The sequence below is a fragment of the Corvus hawaiiensis genome, chromosome 5 (assembly GCF_020740725.1).
Source record: "Corvus hawaiiensis isolate bCorHaw1 chromosome 5, bCorHaw1.pri.cur, whole genome shotgun sequence".
NCBI lineage: Eukaryota > Metazoa > Chordata > Aves > Passeriformes > Corvidae > Corvus > Corvus hawaiiensis.
This window is the reverse complement of record NC_063217.1, coordinates 40,960,496-40,982,102: the sequence shown is the minus strand read 5'-3', so window position 1 is coordinate 40,982,102 and position 21,607 is coordinate 40,960,496. Positions and strand designations below refer to the sequence as shown.

At 37.8% G+C, this 21,607-nt stretch overlaps 1 protein-coding gene across 3 annotated transcripts in view; it reads right to left on the bottom strand.

The window, feature by feature from the left end:
• MARCHF1 (membrane associated ring-CH-type finger 1) overlaps positions 1-21,607 on the bottom strand; it is a 231,141-nt gene that overhangs the window by 145,901 nt on the left and 63,633 nt on the right. For all 3 annotated transcript variants that reach the window (XM_048303001.1, XM_048302997.1, XM_048303003.1), the window contains exon 2: positions 8,095-8,173. The gene's annotated coding sequence lies outside the window, so the exon portion shown is untranslated. The remainder of the gene's footprint in view (positions 1-8,094; positions 8,174-21,607) is intronic.

Below are 21,607 nucleotides of genomic sequence, written 5' to 3'. Positions count from 1 at the left end.
TCAAAGTGTTCAACATGCTATCATTCCACCTAAAAATAGTAGTAGTAGTAGTAGCAGCAGCAGCATAGCTGTACTTAAATGCATATCTCAAATACAACAAAATTCTAATTCATGGTGACATCTTTGAAAATTTATTTATGTGGACTATTAAAAACATTGCAATTCAGAGAAATCTTCCAGGAAAGAAAAAACTAATAGCTTCCTCTTATATCTTTTTGTCTCATAACTCTGCTTATGCATAGGTCTTCTCTATTTTGTGTATTTAACTCCATCAAAATACAATGTGATTTATTTAGGGGGGAAAAAAGGTAATTTAAAATAAAATACACTCAATCTCTTCCAAAACAAAAAAAGTCTCAGTTAGTCTATGGTCAGAAAAGAATTGCTGTCATTTTGCTTTCTCAAGAACTGAACATCAGCTTTCAATTTTTCTTTGTGAGCAATGCAGTTCCATTTTGTCAGCTCTCAGGAAATATCGTCATTTTATCACCTCACACAAAGACACTTCCAGTCGGACACACAAATGCTGCCACAGCCAAGTCAGTACACGTGAGGGCAGAGGCCCTCCAGAGCACCCCCTCATCTCCAACCTTCCAGCGTCACAGCCGTGCTCCTTCTCTAGCACAGCAGAAGGCTCAGCAGCTCTCCCCTCTCGGGGCTGCTCATGTTTGAGTAGGTGGAAGCCAGCCCATTATTGACACTCCTGATGGGAGCACCTATGAAACCGAGGCTGTAAGGGTCATTCCGGGATCTTCCTGCCCGCTAGTGTCAATTGAGCCAAACGGAGTCATTATAGATAATTAATCTACTTCTTTTACATGCACACTACTCCCACCTCTTCAACAGGTCATTTCAATATGAAAGCCAAGTTTATTTCAAAATGGAAGTTGCTGCAATCCTGCTTCTTTGATGGATAGAAAGAGTGTATATATACCCCCTAACCTTAGCCACTTTTAAGTGGGCACAGCCTACCCTCCAAAGCAACAACTCTCCTCTACTAAGCCCAGATGTCTGGGCAGATTTCATGCTCTGAAATTAACAGAGAAAATTACTGCTGTCAGCGATAACTTAGCCTCAGGAATTAAGTTTCTGGACAATTTACACAAACAAGTTTATCAAAGGAAGTTTCCACTTTTAAGGAATTAAGGAATTCTTAAATTATTTCTGCAAAACATTCCAGGAATGTATCTTCCAAATGAATACAAGATTAATACCCATCATTCCTCTCTGACTTATGCAGGTGCCAGATGCTTCAGCAGGGAACCCTCCTGCACAGGAAGAATCACACCTAGCTCTAGTCCAGTCATGTCTCCAACCACAGAACAAGATGAACAAGGCATGCTGCAGGGTGTACCTGCTAAGAATTTCTAGCTGTAGCTACAGTTACAACTATGTATTTTAGCTATTTAAACACACAAAATACCACCTATCGGGACTATTTTTCCGATTTTACCACTAATAACAAGACAATTGAACCTGGAAAGGCCAAGGATTGCAGCAACGCCTATGCAATGCTAGTAATGGGAGGTGGCAATAGCACAGAAAACCTTGTTTTCTCAAGATCTTCTACCCAGCTCTATGCCTATGTACACTGCTGGGCTAGTTAAGCAAAAAAACCCACAAGCTGCTGATACTTCCCAGCTCCTAGTCAACAGAAAGCTGCAGATAGCAGCACAGACAAGTTTTGTTTGTTTGCTTGTTTTGCAAGTTTTACTTTTAGAATAGACTTCTTTCACTGACTAATCACAGTAGAAACATACACAGGAAACACATCAGTATTTCTACTGCCTTCCTGTCTGTTTGACAGTAATTTCTAATGTCACTCTTTAGGATGTTTTCTGTTAAATAAACCTGCTAATTATCACAGTCACACACAAAGAGGGTATCTTGAAGCCTGAGGAGTACAAAAGTCATACAAAATCTAAGAATACAAGCAAACTATCAGAGATTACTGCACAGTTGAAAGGCAATGCTCTCACAATGCACAGATGACTTAAAAAAAGAAGAAATAAAAACAACCCTAATCTTACAGCTACACAGACCTGACATTAATGCTAAACTAGTTAACTGAGGAGCAAAAGCACCTCTTGACATTCTAACTGTTTTCTAGCTAGCAATTTCTTATGATTCATGCAGTGTAGGTTTACCTGAAATAGACTACAACAAGAAACTGCAATCAAAGTAATTACGTAAGTATGAATTTGCTTCTCCCATTGAAGTTTAGAGTCAAGAGCTTACACATTTTTTTTCCAGGAAACTATTGAGGTGGCAGTGGAAATGGTGAATCCTTAGACCATTCTCGCATGAATCAGCCCACAAAAACTGGGCCATCTTTGGTTCATTACGCTAATCAATAATTATCCTCTCTAGCTCTGTGGAAGGCACAAGAAGGCCACAATCATGACAGTCTTTCAGACTATATCAGTAGTCTATGGCAAGAGTAATCCTGCTGAATGACATTTCCTGAGACAATCACTTAAAACCTGCCTTCAGAGGAGGGAGACACAACGCTCAGTGACACATCAACTCCTAGGCAACACAAAGGAAAAAAACAGAAGTTGCTCCTCTACCAATGTGAGGTTTCTCAGGAGTGTTCTGCTTTCAGTGGGTCCAAGGAGGCTCCCCAGAGAGAAGTGTGCTTGTGTGGGCACTCTGGAGGTCCTGATGCCCCCCTTGCACCTCTATGACAATACAATCCTTCCACACTGTAAATTATTGGTACTGGAGCTGAACTTTTTTGCTGCTGGGAAGCTGAAATAAAGTTTTCTGCTTGAAGCCAGATAGTATGAGATGCAGACATATAACATAACAATACCATATCTCACCCAAAATTGCTGTAACTGTTAAATGGTACGAATTAAACTATAAAGAATTTTCTTTGTACTTTTTCTAATATTATTATGACTCCTGCTCTAAAGTGCATTAATCTTATTTTCAGGACAAACAATTACTTGCAAACGAAGTCAGCAAAAAAGATTTTTCACTGGCTCTTAATCCCAGATAACCTTTCCTGTCAATGGACTAACTGTGGAGTAATATCCAACAAGTGTAACAAGCAGGTGAAGTAAAAATGATGGGCTATATAACAATGCTCATTCCTTTCCTCCCAAGCTACTTCTGTAGCATGGTCAAGACAGTCAAGAGGAATAGATGCAAATTCAGTCTCGAGAGAGGCTGTGAAGCCAAATCTTGTTGTGCTATTTGGAAGCACATATTGTAACCACACCATCCTAAATGAGGGAATCAAAGCATTTACAACTTTTATACATACATTCTCTAAACCTACACATAATTAACCAGAGACTTATTAATGATAAAAATATATAGAATCAATGTATATTTTCACAACTAAAATAAACTAAGAAGTTGTCTTCTACTGAATTTGAAAAACATTAGACTAATCAAAAATAACAACTATTGTTCAGAGGTACTCACTGCTTGTATCATTCCCTTTCTTCTCTCCCACTGGACCTCAATTTTATTTTACTCATTGAAACAGACTATCTTATCTTCAATTCGCGAGAATTCTTTGCAATACTATTTTTCTTCTCTTTATGTGTCTTTTTTTTTTCCCATCAGCACTTTCTCAAATTTAGCACTGCTTACATCATGAGGAGCTATCAAGCTCCTAATTTTTAAGGCACCTCACAGAATCCTCCAGTTTTCCTTATGTTCAGCAGCTAATGAAGCCATGCCTGGTGGATTAGGAATGCTGTGCACTTGTTGACTAGCACCATTTTGATATCTACACATGCATTGTGACACTACCTGAGATTTAGGAAGTTTATGCCTAGAGAAAATATTAACTGCATAGTGACTGTAAAGAATAAAATATTTCAGTTTAGTTTCATCGATGCTCTTTACTGTGTCAACATATTTAACTTACAGGATACTTTTCCCTGACCACTACTTTCAGTGAATATTAGGTACCATATATTTTTTAAAACACAGAAATTTCACAGAGCCTGTCTCCTTATTTCACCATCAGCAAATCATAGTTAATATGTCTGATTTTAACAAAGCATGAAATTACACCTCAGCACAGCAAATTAACAAGCAACAACAGGGACAGCTGTTGTATTTTTTAGTGTCATCAGTTCAGATATATCTATTTATATTCCTCAGTATACCCCCTATTAAAAAAAAAATCTACCTAATAAGTAATGAAGCAAAGCATGAAAGACCTCTGCAATAATTCTATTCTCCTTACTCTGCAATTTAGGTTTGCACAAACTTATGATCAGGAAGATACTTACAGTAAGCAGAAATGCTACAATTAAGACTTGTATTCTGCTGAATATATTGACAGAAGCTGACATGAAAACAGGCAACACATGATATTAAAGTTCAAGTCTAAGTTCAGTTCAGAAAGACAAGAGGCAGGCATGGGGAGAGCAGTGTAAGATTCAATTCCCAGTGATAAGTGAAACCTTAATTAGAGCTGTGCATGACACTCTTTGAAAATTAATGTGGTCTTAGGGTCTTGGAATTTTCTACAACAAAAACATCTGTGTTAGTGTTCACCAGTTTCCATAGATATTACTTCAATCCTTACTACTGATTTTGGTAGTGTGTTTCTGGTTTTTAACCCAGTTACTCTTCCCTTTTGCCATACTTGCACAGGACGCTCATCAGGATCTCCACATAACTGATCCAACTCTGTAGTTGAGAATCAAGAGAAGGTATTTCAAATAATTTTTTTTTTTTTCAGAGGGCATGAGAAGAATAGGAGAAAAAGCTAAGTTCTCCAAGATCCAGCAAGGGAATTATTCAAAGAAAATGAGGAGCACTTGTTGCTGTGCAGCAGCAAACATGCCTTTCCTGAAGGGGAATAATCTAATGTGTAAACAGAACATTTCTACTCTTCAGTTTCTGTCAAGGTGAATGGCTATCATATTTAGAACTTCTGGTTCTTCTATAAACATATAGCAGTAGACTTTTTGCTACTCCTTATTTTACACAGAACATATTATGATGGGTAAAATTTTGATCTTTTATAAGCACAGGACTGAAATATTATTTTGATGGTGATTAGCTGAACACAGAACAATCCAGTTGTGGGGGAGAAAAGAAAGGTAGAAAAATATTCTTCTTTTCTTACTTGTGGCCTTTCAGTACTTAAAGGGAGCTTATAAAAGAGAGGGAGAGTAGCTTTTTACACAACTGGATAATAATAAGAAAAGGGAGAAGAGTTTTAAACTAAAAGAGGGGAGATTTAGATTGGATGTTAGGAAGAAATTCTTTATTCAGAGGGTAAGAAGGCACTGGAACAGGATGCCCAGAGAAGTTGTGGCTGCCCCATCCCTGGAGGTGTTCAAGCCCAGGTTGGATGGGGCTCTGAGCAAACTGGTCCAGTGGAAGGTGTCCCTGTCCATGGCAGGGGAGTTGGAACGAGATGATCTTTAAGGTCCCTTCCAACCCAAACTATTCTATGATGCAATGATTTGTTAACCAACTAATATTAATAAAAATAATACATGGAAACTCCTTTGGGAAGAAAAACACAACCATCAAAGAACTGATCATAATTAAGTAATTGCCACCACAATCTACAAATCTCAATGAGTTATGTTACTGCTTGTCTGTGTATCATGACAGCCAGTTTTACAATACCGATTAATTAATTCAGAATACTAGCAGGTACATTAAACGTGTAACAGAAATGCTTCTGATCAATATCAAAATTAACAGTATGGAATTATTTCTAGCAAAAAGACAAATAAGTTGGAACTATGTAATGGTCAAAAATGTTAGATTTCTCTGTCTTGTTTTATAAGCTTTATAAGCAACCTGTGCTTATAAAAGAACAATAATAATAATAATAACAACATCCTTTATCCTCCCTACATTGTTTTTTCTGTTTATACCAATATAATGGTTGAACACATGAATTATAAAATCAATTGCAGTCTACAGGAAGAAATATTATTGGATATTGCCAGCTCTTTAACCAGACTTCAGAATTGTCTATAACTATATAGTAATAGACAATGTTTCAAACAGTTTAGATCAGGAAAAAAAAAAAATTCTGCTATTTTGTCCTCAAATGCAGTCACTGTATTAAAATCAGCATTTTGCAGGATTCCAAATAACGCATTTGTTGCCTGGGAGGCTGTAAATGTACTTTATTGCTCAGCATGCAACACAACACTCAACGTTTGCATCCTGTCAAGGACTTTTCTCCATGTTCTCACCTATGATTTTTCCAAGCCACTTCTGTACTTTTGTCCCAACTGTTGTCTTATCTTCACTGACTAAAAATATCTCTAATGGATACACACCCACCCACACATATACGTATACATGTGCACACAAATCAAATACTAGCACTTCTCAGGGAGACACGAAGAGATGAACAGAGCAATTAATTGAAAGAGAAGACAAAATTGAAATAAATTACCCAATTCTAACTCAATCTTACCTCTTATCATTTGTGTTCTTTTAAGGCTACTGTTACGATACTGGAAATCCACCTGACTAGTGCTAAATAATTAAACCTGTTGAATAATACTGAAAATCTGACTAATTTGGTTATTAAGACAGCATTATCAGAGCAGCACTTTTTCTTCTCTCTTCCTTGGCTAATTGTAAGTCTCCTTGAATTATCCTGAAATAGCCCATCCAGATTCTTTGATAAAACCAAAAGAAATGCTCCAATGTTGGAGTAATTTTAATAAACTTAGGATAACACAGGACAATTGCTGAAGTTGCACCAGTACCGTGTAAGTATTAATATAATAAAGACAATAACGCCTCTACTTTACAACTCAAAGTGCAGAATTAAGATTCTAATTTCTAACAGATTTGCTTGTATTGGTAGTTACTTTATGTTTGTCTCATGTTACATCAGAGCAGTAAAGAAATACTGAGACAAAGAAGCACATTTAGAAGAAAATCAAAAAACCATCAGGAAATTTTCTGAAACTTCGTAAGGAGCTTGAATACTGGAGGACTAGTGTTTGCAAGTTTTTATTTAGTTGAAGATTTTATGTCAAACTAAATTACCTATGCTGCCCATGCAGAAGCGTTGCTGCTGCTTTAAAATAGAGTGCTAGATAATGAAAAAATTCTGAAATTATTACTTTTAAAGGATTAAATACCTACTATCAGTTTTGAAACATTTTTCAATAGTGCTTTCCCCCTTATAATTTTCAAGAACTTGCTATCTAGGTGATGCTTAGTTGAACAATGATAATTATATACAAAAGGGAAAAAAATTAACATAATGCCGAAATTGTAGCTTGCAAACTCCCAATCTCCTTCAGGATACACTTTTTTGGCATATTTACATATTTTTAAATTGTATCTCTTGACAGGGACTAAGAACTTCTGTACTTTGTTCAAAGCTCTGCCACCACCCACGTGAATCTGCCAAGACCAAGCCTAATGGTTTTGGTTCCTTGTGTAAAATGGATCTTTTAATATTTTTCTTGCAACTTTGCCAGGAGAGCAAATTTATATCTCCCAATTTAAGTGTTTTGATGTAGACAATTACACTCAAGATGAGAGCAATAGTTTAAATCCCTAAGGGGAATTTATTGTAAGACAGATACAAAATTAAATGAGTTCACTTTAGCTTGAAGAAAATTCTTTGCCACAAGTGACACAATTGTAAAGGGCACTATCATATACTTTAATAACTCTGAATCCCAAAGGTGTCTCAGTCACAGCAGACACCCACATATGAAATCTTTGCAAAGAGCTTTTAGTGCTAGTTTCACACTCTCATACAAGTTTAAATAATTTTTACCTTTCACTTTAAAAAGAATTTCTGAAAAATAAGCAATTGCAGTTTAGCATACATCACAGTGGATGTATAATCTGTAATGAAATAGCATGAAAACCTTGCTCGTTGGATTCAAAACCTTAATAAGTTTTAGGGAAAATGTTAGTTTTAGTTATTTATTTAGAGGAAAAATGTTTGTTTGGGCTTTACCAAAATATGGAAAGTGAATAATACCACGTGTTGCACAGTGCACTTGGAAAGGTTTTCTTCACAATTAAGCTGCAAGTCAAAATGCCAAAATAAAGTCCTTTTCTTTCCCCTACAGTATGATATAACTTAATATTTAACAACAGAAAAGAAAAACTTACAGGTAAAGCACTCTTTTAGAAAATTTATTCTATGACAGAGCTTCATATGACCTTTCACATTACTTCCGGCGTTCATTTCCTAGAACAAATAGAAACAAGACACATGTGAAACCAGTTATAATGTTAAAATGGCATCTATTTCATTGATTTAAAACAGGTTATGAAGCAAGGTTTGGGAAAACTTTTTATGCTGGTGATGCCTTGAAGTGGCTCCCTGAAAACAGAGATTAAGAGAATAAAAGCAGGTATTTATTTGAAGGGCCTTCAAAGGTACACCTTGGGCAGTCAAAAGCCTCCAAGGGGCTCCACCCAAGAAGGACCCTGGGTCAGGGGTTCTTCACACTTTTATAAGTTTGGTCCATTTGCATATCAGGATTTATTCTCCAACTATAATTTCAGGTAGTGATGTAATTACCACAAGTTTGCTCCCCCTTAGAGGCTTTAGTTTACATATTTTGGGGCCTGGGACAACAAGGTGTCCTTGAGTTCAGGCCCAGAAATGGTTTGTTATGTTTAACCAGCATGAGAGCACAGCAGCTAACAGGCTATATGATGTTTCAGAGTTACACACTAAGCAGTATAGGATTTGAAAAACATAAAAGTTAAAACCTAAGGCATCAATGGTATAACCTAAAGTAAAAATTCTGGACTTGAAAGGTAATCTTAAATAATTTTTATTGAGTCCTGTACCAGATACTGATACACATTAATCTTTCTGTAGACTTTCAGACTGATTTGAGATTACTCATTGATCTTCCTGAGCACAGGAATACCCCATATGATTTTCCCTCTATCAGCCACACTAGCACAAAAAGCCTTTGTGTAGCCAGCTAACCCATATGGCATTGGCAGTATAACATTCAAAAATAAACAAAGCTTAATAAAAAAATAAAAAGCCAAAACATGTAATTAGTTCTCCAGCAATGTTTTTACGCATGTTTGCTCACAAAACAAAGAGTAAAATACATAAAACACTTAAATAAAATAGTTCTCTTGTAAATACAAGCTCTGTCCTGCAAGGGACTCAAGCCAGCAAAAGAACTGAGCTGCACAGGCACCTGTGGTGGGTACTTGCAGCAGAAAGCTCCCTGCTGGGGGGGACTGAATCCCACAGCTGCTGCCCAGGGAGGTTTGCTGCCTGCTGGAGACTCACATTGGGACATTGTAAAAGGCTGCTGCAGACTATGACCCTCTGCTGCTCTCCCATATGAGCACAAAGGTAACGCTGGAGACAACGAAAGCATTGAGCACTGATTACACTGCTGTTAGGTTATGTGGGGGGGAGTCAAGTGCATGGAGAGCTCAGACAGTTGTCTCCTCAATCCCTCCAGAAAGGCAGAAGGGTGAAGAAGGAAGTGACAGATCCTACAAGCCAAGAATTTGTTGTGCAGGTGGTGTGGGCTACAGGGTTCTAGATTTTAAATGATCATGGGATGTTCTACAAGGACAGAGGATGGTTTAGCAGCAATGCTGTCCATGTAAGTGGAGAAAAACATTTTGCCAACAGGCTGGCCAATCCAGTAATGAGAATTCAAGCTAGGGATAACAAGAGTAGGAGAGCATGACCAGCAATCAAGAGAGGAAGTAAAGGACCAAGTTGGCAAGCAAAGAGATGGGACAGCGTCAACAGGAGGAAATTTGTAAGCAAAAAAACAGGGCTGTAGGGGTCCCACCCCAAATGTGTACATGTACACAGGGAAATGCCTACCAGGCAGAATTATGGGTAAAGGTATTCTATCTCTCCTGGGAAAACAGAATGCTTTTGTACCTCTCCAAAGAGCCTGTTTGCTAATGCACACAGCAGAGCAAACAGGATGAATTAAAAGGTCTGCAGGCAGTTGGAGAATTACAACTTCTCTGGGATCACAGACTCAGGTAGACAACCCACATAAAAGTGAAGGGAAACAGTAAATGTTTCCATTGGTGTTGTGCAGCATAAGGAAGACTATGGAAAATGGTCTCCCTGCTGATGGAGACTGCCACTAAAGATATGAAGAAGGCCGATACACTGAATGCCGTCTTCATCTCACTCTTTACTGATAAAACTATCCCTCAGCTATCCCAGGTCCCTGAAAACCATGGGAAAGCCTGGAGCAAGGTAGATTTCCTCTCTGTGGAGGAGGGTCAGGTTAGGAAGCATTTACACAAACTGGACACACACAAATGCATGGGCCATAATGAGATGCACCACAGGTATTGAGGGCTGGCTGCTGTCATTGTGAGAGCACTCAATCACTGAAAGATTAAAAAGGATCACAGTGGTCAAGGTGAGCGGAGGAAACCCTGAGGACTGGAAGAGAATAAATATCACCTATACATTCAAGAAATTCAACCCCAGCCTCACCTCCACTCCTAGGCAAGGAATGGAGAAAATAAACCTGAAAACCATTGCCAAATGCAGGAAGGATAAGAAGGTGTTTGGACATGGTAAGCATGAATATATGGAGGGGAAATTGCGCCTGACCAATCTGATAGCCTTTCGCAAGTGGGCAAGTGGACAAGGACAGAACACTGAACATTGCTTCTCTTGACTTAAATAATGTTTCTGTCACAGCCTCCAGTTGTCTTCTCCCTGACAAACTGATGAAACACAAAATGGATGAATGGAGGGTAAGACAAACAGAAAACTCACTGAACTGCTGGCCAAAAAATGTTGAGGATCAGCAGCACCAAGTTCACTGGAGGCCAGTCATCAAAGGCACACACCAGGTGTCAATACAAGAGCCAATATTGCTCAGCAACGCATCAATAACTTGCGAGGTGTGACAGAATGCCCAGATACTACAACACTAAGAGTAGTTGATACATCAGAGGGTTGTCCTGCCATTCAGAAAGACCTTGACAGGCTCAAAAATGGGCCAACAGTAACCTCATGAAGTTCAATACAGGGAAAAAGTGAAGTGCTGCACTTGGCAGGAATAATCCCACCCATGCTGGCAGAAAAGGACCCAAGGGACAACAAGCTGGCCACGAGCCAGCAATGTGCCCTCACAGCAAAGAAGGCCCACAGCAACCCACTCTGCATGAGGAAGAGCATCACCAGCATACTGAGGAAGGCCATCCTTCCTCTCTGCTCAGCACTGGTGAGCCATCCTGAATGCTGTACTGGGCAGCCCAGAACAGGGCCCAAGAGAGACAAAGACTTACTGCAGCAAGGCCAGCTGAAGTTTATGGGGGCAGGTAAAGGACTGGAGCACTTTTTGTGTGACAAGAAGCTGTGAGAGATGGGGGCCTTGAGAAGAAAAGACTCAGCAGGATCTGTTCTATGCTTGTAAATACCTGGTCAGTGGCAGAATAAGGAAGGCAGAACTTTTCTCAGTGGTATCAAGTGAAAGGACAAGAGACAACAGGCACAAATTAAATAAAAGATATCCCATTTAAACATAATGATTTTTTTTTTTTTTTTCTGTGAGGGTGGTCAACCAATGGCACAGGTTGCCCAAGATATATCTTCATCCTCGCAGATATTCAAAACCCCACTGGGCATAGTCCTGGGCAACATGTGCTAGGTGACCCTGTGACCATGCTCTGACCAAAGGGCTAGCCAGTCTCCAGAGGTCCCTTCCAACTTCAACAATTCTATGATTCTGGAAAGTGTTTTATTTAACTGATCGCTGCTTAAAATAAATTGAAAAGAGGTTAAATTAATCACCCATGAAATCTCTTCTCCACAATGCATGGGAAAAAAATGTCCAATCGACTTTATTGCGCTTCACCTAGATTAAAAGGCATGAAAAGGTTATAGCTGAAAGCTAGAAACATATAGTAACCCTGACCCTAATGAATGCCAACACATCTTTTGGACTCCTGGATGTTAACGGCAAGATTCTAAAACCACAGATTAAAAGCAACAGAAGAAATTTGGATACTCGGATCCAATTAATTGTCTCCCTCTCTGGAGATACTCAAAACCCACCTGGATGTGTTCCTGTGTAACCTGGGGGGTTGGACCAGGCGACCTCCAGAGGTCGCTTTCAAGCCTAACGATTCTGTGATTCTGTCATCGTAAAAGATAAAAATTTTCCCCAATAATTCCTGCTTCTAAAGCTCCTAGTTTCCCATGAGAAAGAAGAACATATATAAACATAGAACTTCAGGCAGATATTCACACCTGATATTTAAAATGGATTCATAACAAATCCATCTAATGTATTTCCTTTCATAATGGAAAGATATACTTAAAAAGCAAACAAACATTGCTCTGACCCCTCAAAAAAAGTTGGATAACATGCACTCTAAAAATGTGCATCACCTGCATGGTGTTCAGTGGAATAGAATTTCATGGCATTTTATACTAAATGAAAACACCAACACTTATGTGAGCATTCATGGGTTTATGACAGCATCCCCCAAAGAATTGTTCCACTCATGTGGAGACATCAACCTGTGGAGTAAGTTTTCTAAGTCATGAAGAACAGAAGCACAATTAGACAGTAGACAATCCAAAGAAATATTTTATAGTCAACATATTTCTTAGAGGAAAAAAAATCCTTTAGCAGTTGAAATCATACATCTTCAAGGAAGCAGATTAAGCTTTTATTTTTCCAGAAACTTTTTCTTTTTACCAGTTTGAATCTTGAAAATTTTGAAAAGATATGACTAAAAATTATATTTAAATTTTTCTAATGACCTATTTCCTTAGAGAAAAAGCAAACAGCACCTGCCTATTTTATTCATTGCCAGGCAGAACAAAGAATACACGTTAAACAGAAATACAGTGTATTTCTGTACACAAGTACTCACACAAAGGCATGTTGTATATAGATAGTCACATGAGTATCTTTTGTGTTCATGTTGCTATGGAAACAAACTTCTTTATAATCAAACGTGATTATAAAGACATTCTAGCTCTTAAACAGGGTATGTGTCTTATCTTTTTTTACTTTCTAAATCAAGGAAAAAAACTGGTTTATAAGGTTATAGAAGAGCTGCCAGCAGTCAAGAGCATGTGACGCTAACAAAATTATAACATCTGCAATACAAAGATTTTTCATTTCATAGTGTTTGTGTACTTAAATGTAACTTCAGAGACTAGCCCAAAAAGGCAGCAGATTATGGCATAAAGTTAGGACACTACAGGTTTTGCATAATACTGAAGATGAGACAGATAAACCTGACATTTTCTTTGATTTCTTGGAAACAAAATTTATAGAAAACTTTCACTATGGAACTACTCATATCAAACAGCATACCCATTAAAAAAAGGGCAAATCAAAGAACTATGTTATATAGATTTAAGTTCCTGTTTTCCTGTTTTTTCACAGGAAACAATCTCTATTCAATACCTGTACCTGTTTTATTTATCTTGGTCCATCTGCTCTGCAAATGTTCTTGCAAAGCAGTTTCCCATGGCAACATCAAATATCACATAGTCTCAGTCTTCTGTCAAAGCCCTTTTAACTGATCCACTTCTGAATTTCAAGCAGCATATTTTTCTGCTGTATTTAAGTAAATAATAGAGTATTTCTTCAAGCAAAAAAAAAAAGCCACATAAATGAAATAAATGCCCATGAGTAAGCCACTATCTTTAGGCATTTATTTTTTATTTTATTGCTTTAAGAATTTCATTTTTCAAGAGCATTACATTTAAATCATCTAAGGTGAGGTGGGAGATACATGTTATTAAAAAAACCCTGTCAACCTCATGGCAGTTTTTACTTGATTAAAATTTCAAAATCATTATGTTGAATATAGCAAAACACATTGTGCATAAGTTTTAAAGAATAAGGAAATAATATGCTGAAAAGTAAGTTTTGTAATGAAAAGGCCACAATGGCTGCTTACTGTGGGACAACTTCTGATAGATACCATCAACTACAAATTATTACTAGCCCCTCTAATTTTTACACCCTCGTGTTTATAATCACCAGAGAAATGTAAATAAGAGGAAAATTTCTCAATATATTTTCATTCAAGATTGAGTAATAACACTGATTTCATGAAAGTAACTCCTATTTTACCTGAGATTCTATCTTGAGAACCCCCTTTCCCTAAATTAAGACACGGGAGAAATATACATTTTTAAGTGAAGTTCTTCTGAAAAACTCTCTTAAAGTAAGCACCCAAAAAATCCCAAACTCTTCAGAAAATATCACCCTAGTCCTGAGCACACTGATTCTGTGTGAAATTGCAACAAAAGCGTTGTTCAAGCTGTACATTAAAGAATAAATGTTTAAACTTAGGCAAACTAGCCTACTGAATTTCAAAGTCTGATATCTTTTATTTTAGATTTGTCTATCCAAAACCACCAAAATCAACTAGGAATAAGTCCTGTAGAGATCTGAAAGATAATCAGACCTTCTGGGTCACTCCTACACCACCATACTTTAGTTTATAGTAGTTCATAACCTAGAGCTACTTTAAGAACTACTACAATTTAGCAATCTCAGATCCATAATAAACAACAGGATTAAATTCCCATAATAATTTTCTACCAGCAACCCCTCCTGTCCTGGTTATGGCTGGGATAAAGTTAATAGTATTCTTAGTAACTGGCACAATGCTGTGTTTTGGATTCAATATGAGAATAATGTTTATAACACGCTCCTGTTTTGGCTGTAGCCCAGAAGTGCTTACCCTAAATGAAGGACTTTTCATTGTCTCGTGCTCTGTCAGTGAGGAGCTGAATATGAAGCCGTGAGGGAGCATAGCTGAGACAGCTGGGTCCAACTGGCTAAAGGGATATTCCACACCATAGAATGTCACACCCAGTATATAAACTGGGGGAGGTTGGCTGGAAGGGGCTGGTCACAGCTTTGGTATGGGATGGGCATTGGTGAGCAGGGGGAAAGAAATTGTACCGTGAATTACTTGCTTCTCTTGGGTTTTATTCATAGAATCATAGGATCAGTCCTCTCCCTCTTTTTCATTACTAATATTATTATTATAATTACTAATATTATTATATTTTATTTTGTTTCAATTATTAAACCCATAAGCTCTTAACCCATAGGCTTTACTTTTTTTCTGATTCTCCTCCCCACTGGAGGGTAGAGGCAGGGAGTGTGGATGAGTGGCTGCCTGATACTCAGTTGCCAGCTGAGGTTAAATAACAAAAACTACTTTTCCCTATAATTTCCTTGGATAATTCTTGGGTTTTCCCAGGAACTCTCTTCTGCTCACCTTGGAATTTGGCCCAAACAAGTTTTACAGTTTAGTCTAGATTTCTGGTCTCTATGGTGAAATTCTGTACAATGATTTTGCTATTTTTAGTTAGAAAGGCTTCTTTACCTGTTTTAGACATAAATGACACCATGGATTAATGAAGCATTATGGCATTTCTACAGAGCACAGGGCAGATCTGCAGTAGGAGGACAACTCAGCTGGTCTGTTGTGCATGCAGCAAGTCAGTCCACTTTATGAATATATGCAAATATTGCTGGAGAGTTAAATCCAAAATACAAACACAAGAGCCCTCTGCCTGCAAATAAGAGCGCATTAAATACCTCTTTACAAAAGCACCTGTAAGCTCACCTGCTACCTTTCTTATGGTTTACTACCCATCAGCCAAAGTACACAGCCTACAGTTATCAATAGACAGAACTTCTAACTATTTGTGATGAACAATAGATGCATTTTATCATTACACTCTAAAACCCTTTATTCTGCATTTTTAATAGGTCATTAAAATAAGCCTGTGAATTTATGAGTGATATATTTATGATTCTAATGCATTTTATTTTTCAAGCAAAGACAGGTGGTAGCACTGATTCCACCCATCAATAGGTTCATGCTAAAAACTGCTAAGTCAATCCTTAATTGTATGCGCCTAACCACGAGCGTGTTTTATTATTCTTCACTGTATACAAAGGGTTTCGCTTAAATGTGTAGGCTGGTTTTCTTGTTTTGTAAGAAAATCAAAGTTAAAAACATTTCAGCCAAAATTACAGTGAAAGCTATAAAAAGTGCATTACTTGAAGTTTTCATCAAGCCACAGGTGCTTTGTGTTTACCTCTCCATAGGAGGATTAGATTTTGACTCATTTTAAAATACCATAGTAAAAACATTAGTGATGAAATGACCAGTAATAGTAAATTTCATCACATGCTACTGCATGTGATACATGTGAAATGAACTGGCTAAAAGCAGAGCATGTTTTGAAAAATATTTTTCAAACATGCTACTTCAAAAGTTATTATTTAATCTCAAAATAAAACAGAAATTCTTACAGGACTAACATCCTGCTTTTTCTGACAATCTGTAAGGCTATAAAGACTAAGTTATTACAATCTATTCTGCAAATGGCTAAGCAGCCAGGACAGTGTTCATTTTTGCTTTGTCCTTTTAAGCTTTCAGAGTGCTGTGTAGCCATAGTAACTATGCCTTTTCTCTGCAAAATCCATTAGCTGGTTTCAATCTAGGATTCAATACTTCCATAATCAAAGCCAAAGATCAAAAAAAAAATGTGATTAAGAAAAAGATTGTCAGTGACAAGCATTTCTTTTAAAAGCAATTTCTGCATATCTATGTTTTATACAGAACAGCGAAAGAAGCCAAAAGGTTAAAAGGACATCAAAACATAAATTCAAAATTAATTTTAAAACTAGGTTACCATCAGGAATTACACACTACTACCTCAAACTAGATCTCTGAGCAAAACTAGCTCTCATTTGCATTAAGTCAGTCAGTGCTGCTGGTTGGCCACCAGTGAAACAGCACAACAGATGAGCTTTCAGCCTTGCCATCTCACTCCCTTTCTGACAGCAGACTGGGCTGCAAATATTAGAAAGGCAGACCAGGATTTGCACTGTGATTTGGATAAGGCCACACAAAAGATAAAAATCACCTTTCTTGCTACAGGATCTGTTGTGTGACAATATGGACAGACTACAAATAATCTGTCAGATCACTATTGGACAAGGATTTTGTCAACAGGAAATGGAAAATCTTGGACTCTTATTCCATACAGACAACTTTGAAACATGGCAGATATTTCAGAAGACTAGGATAAGAGCTCTCCTGTGTCCTATTTGGATGTTGTTTTAGTCACAACAGCACTAAACAACTTCAAATGCCAGCTCAGTCCTGACATGGGTTACAGATCAACTAAGCTAATGACATCACCACTGTTAGCTTGAATCCTAATTACAAGAAGTTACACTTGGTAACTTAGAGGAGGCACATTTTCTGCAAGTTCCGCAGTTGGAATCTGGAAGAGTAGGAATATATTCCACTAACCATTAATTTAGAAACAAATTCCTTGAGTCTTTGTACTGGATACCATATTCCTTAACAGAAAATTTTCATTGCCTCCTCAGCTATTTTACTGTTAGTTCAATGTCTGCTGATTTTTCAAATTCCATTTGCTTCTGCATTATATTAGAATCAAACACGATTCAAAGATAAAATATCTGCCATGGCAAGAAGTGTGCATATATGGGCCGGGGGAAGGGAGGATATCTGCTTATAAGAGAAAATTAATCCATACTGGTATTTTATTTCTGCTTTCTAGTTCCTCATCCTGCTGTTGCCCTTCTTGCAACAAGCAACAGGACAGAATGGCAAGGCAGTGATCATATAGGGTAAAGAAAGACTGCAGGATCATTTTTAAGAGACCACGAAAATTGCAAAATGAACTCATATTTGCATTCAATAGAACTTAAAAAAAAATCATGTGAGTCACCTCAATCTAAACCCTCTCCTTTTTCCCTTTAGTACACAACCTGTAAAGCCCTGACTTCATTGAAGTCAACAGCAAAACCACCATAACCTTCAGTAGGGTGAAGATTTCACCCCATGTATATTTAATGACAAGGATGACATAAGAGACGATTAAAGGTCATGCTTTCTCTGTCACTACAGCTGAGGACTGTCATCATAGCCCCTACACTTGACTGGTCCAAGGATTCTGTGATCATCACCTTGGCCCTGTGTAAACCAGAATGACAGCACATTTTAGAAGTCACAGTGTAAAAGCACACTAACAGTTTCTGAGAGTTCGACTCTCAAAGAAAGATGCACAAAATGCTTCTTTCCAAGTATTCTTGGTTCTGCCTTTCAAAAAAGAACTGACAGAGGCTCACCTTTACTTCAAAACACTGTAAGCATATTGAGGAAGGCAGGGATGTTCTTAGCAGAACATTTTGACAAGACACCCTTTGTCATTAGCAGTGACTGTACAATTTCATCCAACCAGGCTATAGGACAAAGTACTTCTATACATATTGATAGAACACGAACTGCAATCTTAGAAGAGAACAAGATACACAGGTCCTTTTCTTTTTCCACCCAGTCTTCTGGATGGGAAAAGCTTGTAATGGGAAGAAGCTCTGATGGTAAAAGTCACAATAATCAAATCCAGCCCTGAATAGCATTCAGAACAATAGAGTTACAAAAAAAAAAAAAAACCAAAACCAAAACCAACAAGCAACCAAACAAAAAAACCACCACCAACAAACCAGAAAAGCTGGAGATTTGATACAGTGTAAAGAGGTGTAGGTGCTCCCAATAGCCTTGCAAGTGTTGCAGAATCCAATGAGAGCTTTTGCAAGAAACCCCACTTAGAATGCCTTGAAAAACACCAATAATTTTCTGTTCCCACAGGCTTTAAATCAAAATACTGTAGAGCATTGTCTGTGAACATGCCTGTTTAAGTAACTTTAACATTCATGTACATTTATTCCATAAAATTGTTGTCAAAATTAAAAAATGTCAAAATCCTATTGTTCCTTCTTTTTCTCATTAAACTAAGAGAGACACCTAAATTTTAAGCCATGTATTTTCATAGCTTTGGTTTCCCCTGGATTTACTTCTAAGGTGTTAATGCCTTTAAAGCCCTAAGTTTTAAATTATGAGGGAATACAAGCTAAGCCTCTCTTTAAAACCTGAAGTATAAATTAAAATAAACTAGGAAGAGGACTAGTCATTGGAAGTCTAATTTTGCTTGGCATGACAAAACAAAAGAACCTTACACAACAAAAATGCCCATTTATCATCTTCATCTGAGGAGGCTCTGTAAGGATGTTTTCTATGTCCAATGATATTACTTCCTTCACACAAACCCCTCTGCTTGCTCTCCATTCCAGTATTCTGCAGTTGCCATAGTTACCATTTTGCATGACCACACTGTGAGCGGTGACCTCACATTCAATAAATCCCCAAAGGGTCAATGTTCGCAAAATATTTCAAGATTTGTGCAGAATTTTTGCCATGACTTTTCGCTAGAAGACTGGCAGGTCCCAGGCACATTGAAACAAATGCCCCTTTTTGAGGACTGGATATTTCATTTGCTGAACTGCAAACTTTCAGCCTCAATGAGAGCATAGGGAGCGAATGAAGGTCTAGGAACTGGAATCACAACACAACTCATTAAATATATTCTAAAAATTTCGACATGCAATTTTCACTATGATTCAAATGGTTTTAAATAAGGAAGGTGACCCAAGTGGAATCAGGTCTCCTCTTTCCAAATTCCAAAAATATCAAAGAAAAATCCTTAAAAATTCCTAAACCACAAGTTAGTAAGTAGAACCAGAGTCTTATAGCATTTACAGATTGACCATCCATAGATGGTTTCATCACAGCTGCCATGAGCACAAAATACACAATCAGAAAGCATTCTCCTGAGCTTGACACATGGCCTAGACAAACCATAGTGATGAAAATCTGTATGTCAGGTGTCATGATCATAACAGGTAAGTCACTTAACTACAGTCTCAAAATAAACAAAAGTAGATATATTTGACTTCTGGATGAGGTCTCACAGCTTAGCCCTTAAGGATTAGGGAATATAAAGAACTCTGCTTAGGGGAATTTTGTGCTGTGTTTGAAACCTTTAATGTAATACAGATCACTGTCTATTGACTGATATATAAAATTCAGGTACACATTGCATCTATCCAAGAAGCAGAACTTTTTGAAACTAGAAATTAATCTACATTTACTAAATGCAGTGTTGGGTCCTTGGACCCTGCTAGAAGTTTCCAAAGAAAAACTCTTCTCCCTACTTTTCCTACAGATGAAAAGCACACACATGATTACAGAAACTGTCCTAACTTCCAAATATGTGATTGTCACAAAAAATATAAGGTAAAGATTGAATAACTTGAAATATTTTCTTTTAACAAATCAGAATAAACTACATCCCTTTCAGTTTGTTCTATTCTGTTAGATCAGATGCCTTACATGCCACTCAACTTTTGTCTTTCCTACACCCCAAATCAAAAGAGAACATGATGAGATGACAAGAATCCATCTGGATTACATGAATATGACGCTAACAGGGAAAGGGACCTAATGGAGTTATGAAAACATCATATCCATCCACTTATTAGCATACATAAACTTGCAAATCAGAATTTTTTGTCACAGAGCATCTCGAGCTCAACAGTTAACACTAAGGATCAAATGTGAGAGAAGGTTATTTTCATATTCATCCTGTGATCTTTCATATGCAAAGCAGCATCACCCTGTTCCTTATCTCTCAAAACTGCACTCTTTATGAACATGCTTGAAGATTACACACTGGTTTTAACCTTAGAATAACAATGACTAAAAGCCATCTGTGACAGCCCAGCACCTTGCCATAGATGCATTTATTTCCCCACTTGGTATGTTTGGCATCTTTCTCACTTATATGTGGCCAAATTTTTTTAAGTTACTCTTCTGATGGCACTAACCCTGCTGATCTCAGGTTTCCCCACGTAGACAGAGCAACCAGGAAAGTTTTTGTCTTTCCAAAATTTCCACCCTTACCTGGCATGAAAACAAGAGGACACTGGAAGATCAGTGGATTATCTAGAGCCAGGTGAAGCAGATGTTCATGCTTCTCGTGAGCCTCAGAAATCAGGAAGCCAGATTTCTGTATTTGCCGATTAGCTTTTTAGGTGAATTATGTTAACAACACACTATTGCCTTCTGCAAAATATTTTGGTCTCTGTGCACAGACTATCACATTCCATGTGTATTCAATTGTGCTCACACAAACATCTAGTATTAATCAAGTTCTCCATCTAAAATCAACAGTGATTAACAATGAAAACTGTCCACAGTGTTGAGCTCAAAGCATTGTGGATCAGAAGCACAAGTCCAGCTGTAGGCCAGTCATCAAAGACACAGCCCAGGTGTCAATATAAGAGCCAATATTGTTCAACACCTCCATCAATAACTTGCAAGGTGAGACAGAGTGCACCTTCAGCAAGTTCACAGACAATGCAAAACTAGAAGTAGTTGATACATCAGAGGGTTGTGTTGCTATTAAGAGGAACCTTGACAGGCTGAGAAAAGAGCAAAAGACATGAAATGCAACAAAGGGGAAGTGCAAAGTCCTGTACCTGTGGAGGAACTTCAGGCACTAGTATGGGCTGGGGGCCAAATCACTGGGAAGCATCTTTGCCAAGTGGGACCTGAGGGTCCTGGTAGACAAGCTGACCGTGAGCCAGCAGTGTGCCCTCAGAGCAAAGGAGGCTCACAGCAACTTGACCTCTTCAGGAGGTCAAAAGCAGTGCTCTTTCCTTCTGTTCAGTACTAGTGAGAAACATCTGGAGGGCTGACTCCAGCCCCAAACTCCCCATTA